The sequence below is a fragment of the Typopeltis vanoorti genome, chromosome 18, assembly GCF_054136105.1.
Source record: "Typopeltis vanoorti isolate ZY-2024b chromosome 18, IOZ_Tvanoo_1.0, whole genome shotgun sequence".
Lineage (NCBI taxonomy): Eukaryota > Metazoa > Arthropoda > Arachnida > Uropygi > Thelyphonidae > Typopeltis > Typopeltis vanoorti.
This window is the reverse complement of record NC_143566.1, coordinates 110,155,743-110,168,205: the sequence shown is the minus strand read 5'-3', so window position 1 is coordinate 110,168,205 and position 12,463 is coordinate 110,155,743. Positions and strand designations below refer to the sequence as shown.

Here is a 12,463-nt window from a genome sequence, read left to right as displayed (position 1 = left end):
CCTTAAAAGCACAAAACCACTGGATAATACACATAACCGAGAAATAAATAACACGCACATATCGTAAATATAGAAAAATCACAAAAATAAATACCAATTATCCGATAAGTAATTATGCTTCAAGTTGAAAGACAGGATAGACTACGTGATGGTGTTGTACAGTTCAGATTTTAGATTAGCTGATTGCTGTAGGAGTACTGTATATAAAAATGTAGGAAGAAAAGGAAATTTATAGCTAAAGAGTGCTCAAACGAACATATGCTTTAAGCCTTTAGTAAAATTATCACGTACGTTAAGGTTCGTTTGGTGGCACACATTTTTTATTATCTTTTTTTTCATATTAATTTAACACCATGTGTACATTTCATACTCCTGCCGAGTGATAAAGGCGCCCTCTATAAACCTTTTTTTTTATTTTAAATCTACGTGGATGAATTAAAAAGCGTTATGTTTTTCAGCGTGTTAGCGATAAGAAATATTAGTGCTTAATATCTGTTGCTCATTAACACGATAAAATCATTTTATTTACTGTATTATAGTTTTTTTTTTTTAAATAAAATAAAATTATAACAAATTTCTAACTTTTAAAACGATAAAAATGTTTTACAAGTATATATAAAATTTCTAAATGAAGCTATAAAACTAAACTCAGTTACAACTGAATAAAACTATTTGAATACAGTTTTATTTATATGCTTTTCGTACTTTTAAAACACGTCTTCCAACAGAAATGCTAGTCTCGTACACAAGTACACTAATTATTATCATTCCTTAACACATTTATGTAATTTGATATTGATTGAGTGAAGCGACATTCTATATTCCTTTCTTCTTCGTACTGTGTTTTTATATTTTACTTTTCTTTGTAGATTTATCATTGTTAACAACGTTGTCAAATACGCATAATTAAAAAAAAAAATAAAGGAATATTTGTTATAAATAATTTAAAAAATTACAATCTGCTACACTCAATACAACTCATCCTTCCATTTAATAACAGAATTCAAGATTGCTTAAACGTTTCTTAAATTATTTTCATACTACCCCCCCCCCCTCGTTTACACACAAGAGTTACAAGATTTTTAACACAACAGTGCCAGTGTGTGTGTGTGTGTGTGTGTGTGTGTGTGTGCAAACAGTCAAGGAGGAATATTATTATTTGCTGCCCTGGTAAGCAGTAAGCTGTGTTTCGAATCCCCTATGCAAGAATCACCTGTTGGACGGATTGCCCTCGTCTGTATCCAATCAAGAATTCTTAGGGAGTTTTGGGTGCACCATTCTAAATGTGAGAACAGTATTCTAGTCGATCAGATTTGGTTTTATAAACTTAGTTTTGAGCAGGAAAGAAGTAGTGTTTTGAACAAAAGAATACCGCGTTTTTTTGAAGGCAGAGGAGACTATGGATGTAATTATTTTCTTATACCGAATATGGTGAACGTCATCCCAATGAAGGAAAATTTAATGCTGACTGGAAATCGGAACATTTTTAAAAGTAAGAGGGGCTGAAGTAGGGTCTTTCTTCAGAAGTGCATTGCAAGCATTGAAGTTCACTAGATTATCTTCTGTTTGAGATCTTATCCGGATATTGTAAAATACATTAAACAGGCTAAGTGGTGATGGGCTGGCCATATTGTCAGATGCAATGACGGGAGATGGACTAGATAAACAACAGATGGAGCAAGACAAAGAGGAAGACCGAGAAGAAGGTGGAAGGATGAACTGGAACAAATTGCAGGAGTGAGATGGATGGGAGAGGCAGAAAACCGAGTGGAGTGGTCTGGAAAACCATGGGGGAGACCTTCGTCCAGCAGTGGACACAACCGAAAGGTTGAAGAAGAAGAAGAACAGAGATTATCTTCATTCCAACTGACAATGGTAACGAGATCAGTGCATACGACGTTGATTATGCAAGATTTTGTAGCTTGAATCATAAGTACTACAAGGTTTCACGAAGTAAGAAGAATAGGGAATATTGTCTTTAGCAAAACTATGCTTAGGATTTGAATTTAGAGAGAAAGAGAGGTCATTGATGTAAAGGAGAAAGATCGTGCGTGAGACTACAAACTCTGTGATACGTCAGATTTGATAAAATCATAAGGAAGGCCATCCGTGACACGCAATAACGACTACAAAGGAAGTTAGCAATTCATTCACAAAGGACTGGAGGTAGAACGATGAGGCCAGATAAGATCTTATTTTTTTGTGAAGGCCTCGAAGCTAGAGACGATCAAGTATATTGGAAATATCAAGCGCGATCACGTGAGATTATCAAAATCTTTCCATGGTTCGTATCCAAAAGTTTGAAAAGTTCTTAGTGAGAGGGTCTGCTTTATAAATGGTGGAATCCGTATTTTGATCGCTAATTAGTTGATGGGTTTCCAAGTAGTGATGACGTTGGGTGTCGATGACCTTCTCGATCACTTTACTGAGGCATGGGCGTGACGATAGTTTCATAGCTGACTTTTATATCTTTTTTTACGGGCATGCTAGATAAAGGCTTGCTTCCGTTCTTCTGGGTAGATGTCAGTAGGTAGGACAGCTTGTATATGACTGGTATTAATTCAGGAACAGAACAGGAGGAATACCATCTCTACCAGGAGACATACATCAAGTTATATAATGATTTTTCTGTTGTCTCTATAGAAGGATCTGAGAAAGAATGCTGTGAGTAGTTCGCCGTATTATAGGAGGTGATTTGCTGTGGTTGTCTGTACAACTGTTGGAGGTAAAGACCAGAAGGACCGTCTTATCTTAATGCTGTTACCATCGCACTATCAGGATTTGAGAAGAGTGGAAGCAAGGATAGTAGAGGTTCTTTCCCAACAGCTTTAAGTCTGCATTTACCAAGTCTGCCTTGGTGTTGATGATTTTTCTTATACTTGTTATAATGTAAGCTGAATAAGAAACTGGAGTTTTGACTTCAACCCTGAAAGAATGTATACTGTATTTTTCTCATGGATAGTAAAAGCACATATTTTAGAGTAACTTTAGAGTATTTTAGAGTAACAGACATCCAATGTTGTAGCTTTGCAGGAAACAGCTGGCCAACATGCCCAAGGCACGTTAGTTAAGCGATTTTGAACGAGGCATGATCATTGGGTGCCGTATAAGTGGCATCCGTGAAATCAGTGTTTTGACATCGTTCATGTACAGAAATACGAGAAGAAAGATGCTACAACTGCCGTATCATGATCAGTAAGACCCGTGTCCTTTCTGGTGGCGACAAATGGGTCATTTCCCGAGAGGTCACGAAGATTCGTAGAACCACTCTTCAGGCCATCACTGCTGCTGTATCAATGGACCTGATGGGTTCTCCTTCCGCCAACATGAACAGTGCAGTGTGCTCTTCATGAAATGGCGTTTTGGCGGGCTGGGTAAAAGAAGCCTTTCAACTCGGAGGCGAACGATCGGTGTCAAGAGCTGGTGTGGAGTGATGAGAATCGCTTTACCCTCGACCAATTTGATGGACGTAGGTAGATCTGGAGGCGTCATCACGAAAGATATGACCAGGACTGTCTTGTGCCTACAGTGAAGAATTTTGATGGTAAAGTCATTGTATGGGTAATGTTCTGTTATAAAGGTATGGAGCTCATATATGGTGTGGATGCGAGACTCAATGCTTCTAGTTACTAGGAAGTGCTGACAAACCATCTTTCAGGAGCGATGGCGGAGTTCTATGGGAATGCAACCGATTGTTTCTTCCAGCAGGACAATGCACTGTGCCACTCTGCGCGTACAACACAAAGGTGGTTAACAGAGGTTAGTATTAACCTGTTGCCTTGGCATGCCCAGAGTCCAATTTGATCCCGATTGAAGTGATGTGGGATTTTGTGGAGCGCCGCTTTGCAAGCCACCTGTCACCAACCACCATCAATTGATGGCATACTTGCAGGCCGAATGGCAACGTATCTCTCCAGAATGGTGTCATCAACTTGTAGACAGCGTTCCATGGCGTGTTGCAGCGGCCCTACATGATGGATTGCATCCATCATGTAGGGCCAGTCAGAAGTGGTGTCCAGATACTTTTGGCAGGGTAGTGTGTATTTAAGGTTGAGAGGTGGATATCCTGGAAGTTTATCAGATAGGAAGAGGAGTGCGAAACTTGCCCATTGACAAAAGCGGCTTTGATTACTGCAGGTTCGAATCTTTCATAAGGAACTGTCGAAGTTCACTCCGGGTGACATATCGTGATCCGACATTTTATTAATTTAGATGCTCATAGAATTTCTGATAAAGCAATCGTGCATACTGTTTTTGTTGTGTTTCACTGTAAGTATTTATTTTGTAATATTCAAGAACTACATTAGTAAATTAATAATAATAACCTGTAGTACGTACAGGGAGAACCTGTACGTACTATAGGCTCTCCTTTAGTACGAAAGAGGTTCCTCAGTGACGCGAGGAACCTCTTTCAACTAAAGGTGTGTTAGCCGGTCTCATACGAAAGTAGGGTTTTTTTCACCAGGAAACTCGGGTTTTTCGTACCCAAGAACAGGCAAACCGCACCGTGAGCACACGCTTCTACAGACATCTCCAGGAATAAGGAGTTCTGTATGCCCACAGATGCGAGACCCTTCGACTCTTCTGCGCATGTCAGAAGAAGGAGAATCCATTCCGATAATAGGGTAATCAGTCCGTATTGTGGGATGAGTTGTTTATTATTACACGTCGGAAAATTACCTTCTCTTTTATGATCATTGTAGTTTTTAAAGTAACTATTTTGCTTGTATAACAGTTGGGAAACTTCATCTCTAAAGCACGTGATTTCGCGTGTTGGTGATCAATTCGTACGTCCTTCATTTCTTTCTCCCCTTCAGCATGAATGGACTCTTCTTGGCAGTCTGCCAACGAGAGCTCTCACTTCTGTGGTCGGATAGTAAAGGGTAAAAAGTGTAGGTCTGTGTGTCAGCGTAAATTATGATAGGAGAGAGAGGACATACAGGTTCATAAGTCCCACATTGCATCTTCTTCTGTTTAGGTTGCCTGGTTGTGGAATGGAAAACCCTAGTTGTTCAGGATGAAGAACCCTGAAGTCTCTGGAATGACGAAAGTAATTCAGATGTTTAAAGATGTACAAAATAGCGATAATTTTGCAAGTGCAGATAAAATTAACTGGCAATTGTGCACTAAAAGCATATTTTGTTTGGTTCCCTTTTTTAGGAGTTAATTCAATCCATTTACTACCAGCTTTGTCAATGCAATGAAAGTTTGTTGTGATCAGGTATATAGGTTGTAGAGGTTATTTAATGTGGACTGTATGTTGCACGTGCGAAAAGTTGCTAAAGTTAGCGTGTTAGTGCCATGTAACTTAGTATTGTTTGTTTCCTTGACCAGTGGAAGTGGTTGTAGTCCTTGGGGAATATTACGTGAAGAAGGCTGACCACTGCAAAGAAATATACACAGAATGAAAGAGGACGACAAAAAGGTGGTTCGAAGTTGACCATTAAGAACAGGTTGTTCCATTAGTCGTACACATCGCGCCTTTTGATTTCCGTAAGTTGTTCTGTTTTATAATTGACAATTTATCTGATTTAAACGCATTGAAAGATAAAGTTTTTTCCTTCACGAAATCGCCATTGTAATCTTTTCACACGATAAGATGAGATCGGATTCCTCCGTGTGCCCTTTGCCACTTTTCTGTATTTTGTTTTATTATGCAACGATTGTGTAATAAAATGGTGTGTAATAAAAAGACAAATTGGGTGTAGATATGGTTCTATAAGATTTCAGTAACATGACCACGTGATTAGTAGACGAGCACGTTGGATGTCTTCTACTATTGAATCGGGCATTTGACTATCATAAGATGTTCCATCCCATGTAAAACGCTAACAGAATGAGATAAGAAAGCAGCAAGAAGACAACTTTAATTAAGTAATGGTATAATAATCTGTTCTGTTTATTATTATCTTTTATTGTTTTATATAAACTGGACTCGCAAAGCCGTATACAGAACGCGTTTGATTTAGTTTGAAAGGTGCGAAACAAACTCACCTTCTAGGGGAATTCTGGTCAACATCTTTACAACCGAAGTCAAATGTTGCTTCATCCTCTCGCCTGCACTGCAGAATAGGATGGTTTTTCTTGTAGTGTGTTATGGTCATGTCCGTGTATTGAACAGCCCATTTGCTTGTTTTAAATTATGGAAATATGCAAATTGTCTATAGAAAAATCCACGATCTTCACATGACTCCAGCTAACTCACCTTCAATTAAACAAGGCCTTATAAGAATTCATTTCATGAGAAGATTCGAATCCAGGTGTCTTCCAACCACCATAGGATAGCTTCCTTCCAACTACACCACAGAATACAAAAATACATTAACAGCGTCTTAATAAAACGTTTTTCACTCACTGCCAGTAGTTAACTGAACATTTAGAATCAAGATGATGTTGATAGAACAGAAAAAAATATCGGGGGTTATTATTATTCCTCAGGTCTCATCAAAGCTTTGCTACTTCACATGATATCTGATATTCCGGTTTTAAGGATGTCGTATTCGTTTATTTCGACTAGTTGAAGTTATTCCGTAGCGCAATTGGAAGAACAACGGTACATTGCACTCTTCGATTGGAATAGGCCTAAGTTCGATTCTCGTCGCCACGAGAGGAATCTTTATCTGGACGATTTCAATCGAAGGTGAATTAGCCGATCTCATACGGAGGTAGCAGGGTTTTTTCTCCCGGAAACTCGGGTTTTTCATCCCGCATACATACAAATCGGCCCTTCAGAACACACGCAATTTACAGACAAAAATTACTAGTTGTGGTGGTGTTGGAGGTGGGCGGTGAATGGCGTTGGTGGAGATGATTCGTAGTAGAGGTTCGGTGTAGAGACAGTTGTAGATGTCCTCCCACGATGAGTCTTCGGACTCCTTGGAGGTATCAGGAATAATAATAATAATAATAATAATAATATTTCAAAATGCCTTTTTTGCTTTTTAAGGTGGGTCTATAAGTCGCAAAATTTTCTAAATAATTCTTCTGAGAGTACCCGTCGAAATGTTGTTGCAATAAACCACATACAACTAGGAATGCTGTATTTAATTAAAATACTAAATATGTTGAAGCCAACCGTTAACGAAGCACTCAGGGGCACACATTCAGTGAACCCGCACAGCAAATGATTTCAAAGTAAAGAAAAATCCACGAGTGAGTATTTGCGCTCCTGGTGGCGATTTTGGCACACAAAATCACTTTCAGATACAATATTTTTGATCGGACCAGTGACGTAACTTGATTATTTTCCATATGTTGATTTTTTCTAGAGAATATTGTAATGATCCACTTTCGAGTTTCCTGTTCGCTCTCTCCAAACCAGAAGAGATTCGAATTTTGTCTAAAATGTAAATAATCCTCATTTATATGAATCTCAGATGAAGAAGGTGTCATACGTAAGTTGCAGAGTTTTTCTTCCTGTAAGCATACAAACATACAAACCGGTGTCGGGAACACACACACACACACACACACACACACACACACACACAGCTACGGACTTAACAAGCACCCCCTTAAGGGATCTGCATTCTGCTTCATACTGGCAAGAGGTACTTGAAGTCTGAACGTTTCTCTGTCTAAATAAGATTATCTTGAGCTAGCTAAACGCGGCTCAATATAATCTTGGTAGGCACCCTGTAATATTTTTTTCAATAATCACTTCAACGTAAGTATCACCACTAACAGACAGCCGTAGTATTGTGACATTAATATTGTTCCAGCGTATAACAAGTTATTCCGTCAATATGTCAAAAAAAAAAAAAATTATAACATTTCCTCGTGTCACTAGTGGCGTTTGGACCAGTTCTTAGCAGCCAAACGGCAGTCGTTGCTGAAATAATCAGAGTGATAAAGTATGTCTATTATTAGCAAATATAAAATAATTGATAGAAAAAAAAACTTAATGCACGTTTGCGTTTGTGAGCTTCTTTTTGTGATGGTTTAAGTGCAAACTGCGTATAAATGGACTGACTTGGATCTTGGTTCCTGAAACATCACAATTATTTCTTTCTTTCTTTTTTTATTTTCTTTTGATGTAATGGGAAAGAGAGAGAGAGATGTTGAGTAAACATCGTATACTTTTAGAAATTTGAGAAAATATTACACATGCTAATTCACTGTCAAGAAGAGGTAGATGTTGGTCGAAATGGAACTTGATGAACTGTAAATTCTTCTTCTTCTTCTTCTTCTTCTTCTTATTATTATTATTATTATGTAATCTGATGTTATTTATATAATAATCATTCATAAGTTGAAATCATAATAAAATTATATTAGAACAATTAATCTCCTCACTAGATGGCAGTACAAATACTTTAGATAGCTACAGGTAAGGTGCACGCTAATTAAATAACAATGTCATACTCTCACCTTCTAGAAAACTTAGATCTCAGAAGAGTGTTATTGATTATCAACCCCTCTTATTTTGTTTGCTTTCTCTCATAATTTCTTTTGCATTATTTATATTACTGATATTTGTATTATTCGTTTTTTAATGTCTATATCTTTTGTTTTTGCAATAATTTCAAATTTGGAAGCAGTGAATAAATCAAAACATTTTTAAGCAAAAGAATGTTTATTGAAATTGAAATACAAAATTAAGAAAATTTCAAAGCAGAGAGAGAGAGAGAGAGAGAGAGAGAAGACACTTTCGGAAGCAGTCGAACGCCAGAGTTGAAAATCCAGCCTTTCGCTAAGTCCCATCACCGTCCATCACGCTGTAATAATAATAATAATAATAATAAAATAAATTACAATTAAAACCAAATATTATTAGAATAAGTATCTATAGTTGAGTCTTAAACATATTAACTGTTTACATTATTATTGATAAACATTAATAATTACATTATAAATTAAAACAGACTTTTTATTATTTTTATTGTTATTAATAGTAAATAAATAAATATTTTAACGTTCTTTATTCCCAAAGAGCGTGTCGGGAGATTGTTTAGCCCCTTTTTTCGGTTTGATAACAACGCAGGTCTCCGCCGTTGATTATCAATGATAGCTGAGCCCAGGACTGTCCATGATTTTAGAAGTATCAGGGGATGAAAGAGGTAATTCACAGTTACTGCCATCTCGTGATTATTAACGTACAATATATGTTATTATATACAATAGTTCTAAGGTCAGAACAAACCCCCCCCCCCCTAAATTAAGGGGATAAAAATCCCTTATTATTTTACAGCCAGTAAAATAGCCGTTTGGCTTTTTATCTTAGTTATAACCGCCCCCCCCCCCCATTTGCTTGCATCAGAGAGCGACTTTGATTAAAATTAAAAAGCACATGTACAGTTCTTCTTATTATTTCCTTCGTTTTATATTAAATGGCATTCGGAATATGCACATCCACTGTGAATATAAAAATATTTCTTATGATGAAGATATAAAATTAGGAAGAAGCGTGAAGATTCGTTAAGAGTATTTGTATCTTATATATACATATTTTAGACGTCACTTATACGCAAATACGCTTACATTCCATTAGCGACTATTACAAATAGACTCACCTGCTGGTCCTGTGTTTTAACGATTGTAGTACCAGTAAGGGTTGTAGTCATTGTTGTAGGTATGGGAATAAGCCACTGGGTTAGCGAAGCCATAGCTATAGCCGCCCCAAGGATAGGCGCCTAAGGCGCACACCACCATGGCAAGCAGAAAGAGAGCAATCTATGAAGATAAAATACAGAAAAATAAAACACCTCGAAGATTCATATCAGAACTTGATAAGAAAATGAATTAATTTTACGATGTAGGGTAACATCCTACAACTGTTTAGGCGACTGTTTGGCTCTCATTAAGCAAAGACAAAAAATAATAAACTATTTAATAATACATCAAAATATACTTGAATTTTGAAGAATTCGCTGAGTAACACGATAATTAACAGAAGCTTTCTTGCATTTAATTTGCGTGGGGAGCACTAACGGTTGGAAAGTATGTAAAATCATTGTGGCTTCACTGCAGGATCGCAAAGTGGATATTTCGGATTTGTCGTGTCAGATTTGTCTGCCATTCATTATGCCAGTATCTGAAGGGGTAGATCATGTCTGGTGGTCGTTTGCATTTCCTTCGTACCAAATTTGAATCTTGTGTCAGAATTTCTTTTCTCAAATGCTGCTTACAAAAGATATGTTGCGTGCAAGTTAATTTGAATGTTAATTGATGCGGGTGTTAGTTTTGCAAATCGAAAGATGAAAGTGACCTGAGTGATGTGAAAGTGGATTGTGTGGTGAAATTCTTTGGGTTCGAGGTCAGCTTAACGAGATAGAGTAAGACCATGTAATGTGGAGTGCCGAAGAACCTTCCAGCAATGGCATATTACGCTGTGTGATCTATTACGCTTCTCTGTAGATGGCAGATCCACTGATATCCGTATACATTTCTTCGCCATCGACTGCCCACCGATGAATTACATGAGCTTATTGAATAATTCGCAAAGTAGGCCAACTCGGCTTTTTCAGCCTTCCATTGAAAGCGGTAACTTCTCAAACACTTGTTACAGTGAACTCATCTTTCTTACTTGCTTTAGTAAGAAAGAAAGAACAGTGTTCCAATCTTTTGTTTAGTATACAAAATATTCTATGCATACTAAACAAAATGTTAGAACACTGTTGTTATTGTCGGGATAGAAAATTCATCTTGTGAGTAGTACCAGAACTTTTTACAGTGTATATATATATTATCCTATCGAACGGAGTGGCTATGTAAGGAGTTTTAGATTCTTTTTCATACAATTACCTTCTGATATCCTGATAATACGCACATGACTTCGAATAACATAATAAATGCAATGGAACTGTTCAGACATATTCCGATATTAGATATAACTGGTCTTACATTTCGAAGCAGAAATTTTTCCCAATCATCATTGTAAGAAAAATAATGAGACAAATCTCAAAAAGGAAGAAAATCAAATCTCATCACCCTTCGCATCATCGAAGCAAATCGATTCTAAGCTCTGAGCATCCAAGGTTTGAGCAGCGAACTAACCTGTAATGCTCACTAGCGTGTTAAGGGGCCGTATTTCCCCATATTTTCTACTGAAACACAATTTATTAACTTAGTATTCATCTTTGCCTGTGAGAGAAAACGAAATCGAACGAAATAGGTCAGTGTGTTATGCCAAATAACGGTAATTTAATTGTCAACTAATCGCACGAATCCTAATCCACATAAATATGACACAAAATAATGGCAAGCCAGAGAGTTATTATAAGGTGTATCTCGAAAGGTTCTTTTGATCTGTAAATTTTAAAAGGTTGAAAGAAAACTAATGCACACTAATCAACGTACGAAGAATCACCGAGAAGGAAGAAGGTATGATCTTGCATCCTTTCTGATGTGTACAGAATAAAACACCCCGCTAAAGACACTTCTGCGTCGTCTTATTCTATTTAACATTCTGAACTTTTCTTCAAAGGAGAGACATTAAAAAATATAAACAGATAGAGATGGAAAAAATAGATTCAGAGACGATAGGGAAACGAGAGAATGAGTAAAACAGAAAGAGACAATAAGAAATGGAGCAAAAGACTGCAATACTTACGAAAATCTTCATGATGAGGAGTTGCTAGTTTTCCGTGGAATACCAACGTAGACTGCTCTGCAATCTTCTCATTTATATAACAAACCAATAACCTTCAAATCCCATTGGATGAAGGTCGAGGACAAAGCATCGCCCACAAATTGAGGATACTTTTTTTTTCTTTAATTATCCTTGTCGCTTTTTGATTTTTTCCATTTCTCATTTTCAACAAAGCTTATGGCGCCCTCTGTGAAATCCACACCATTAGTGGGAGTCACAATTTTAAGTTGATCAAATGTGGGACGTCCGCCAAACAATTTGATCATGGAGGTTCCACACCTTAAAAACCAGTTCGGAGGTACCGAGTAGTTTCTAAGAAATGGCAGAGATTTCCGCTAAATTTCTCTTCTTTAATACTAATTAAAAATACAACTGAAGTCGTATTCGATGTACTAATTCTCTTGCGATCTGTCAAAAAGAGTAATTTTAAACTTCTGTAAAGTAAAGAAAAAATAAAATGCTCATCATCATACATGTAATGCATATTCCTGACCGTCTAAGCTAAACTGAATTGTTTAATTGATATTAATTTGAATATGGCCTGATAATAATTTGGGAGAATTATATAAATCAAGTGGATATTAGATCCAGCATTATTTCAAAACCGAATGTAGAAACTATGAAAGATACGTAAAAATAAGTTGCCCACAGTATATAGACACTGGTATAGAGACGCTTGGGGCAGCATTTATGTTTTCTAAGTAGTCTGCGCTAAGGCATCTGGTGAATGCGGGCTAGTGTATTCCCGTAGGCTCTGTGGTCAACTTATTTTTACGAAACTTTCATAGTTTCTACATTAGGCTTTGAAATAATGCTGAATCTAATATCCACTTGACTTATATAATTTTGCATCGCAGAAATGAAACCTTTTGA

At 37.0% G+C, this 12,463-nt stretch overlaps 1 long non-coding RNA gene across 1 annotated transcript; it reads right to left on the bottom strand.

Annotated features, from left to right (window-relative positions):
- Positions 1-8,562: 8,562 nt before the first annotated feature.
- On the bottom strand, positions 8,563-11,610 carry LOC150097066 (uncharacterized). Its single transcript, XR_016549806.1, has 3 exons — positions 11,552-11,610; positions 9,513-9,672; positions 8,563-8,717 (listed from the first exon to the last, which is right to left on the bottom strand). It is a non-coding gene; the product is annotated as an uncharacterized LOC150097066 (long non-coding RNA).
- Between the last annotated feature and the right edge of the window lie 853 nt (positions 11,611-12,463).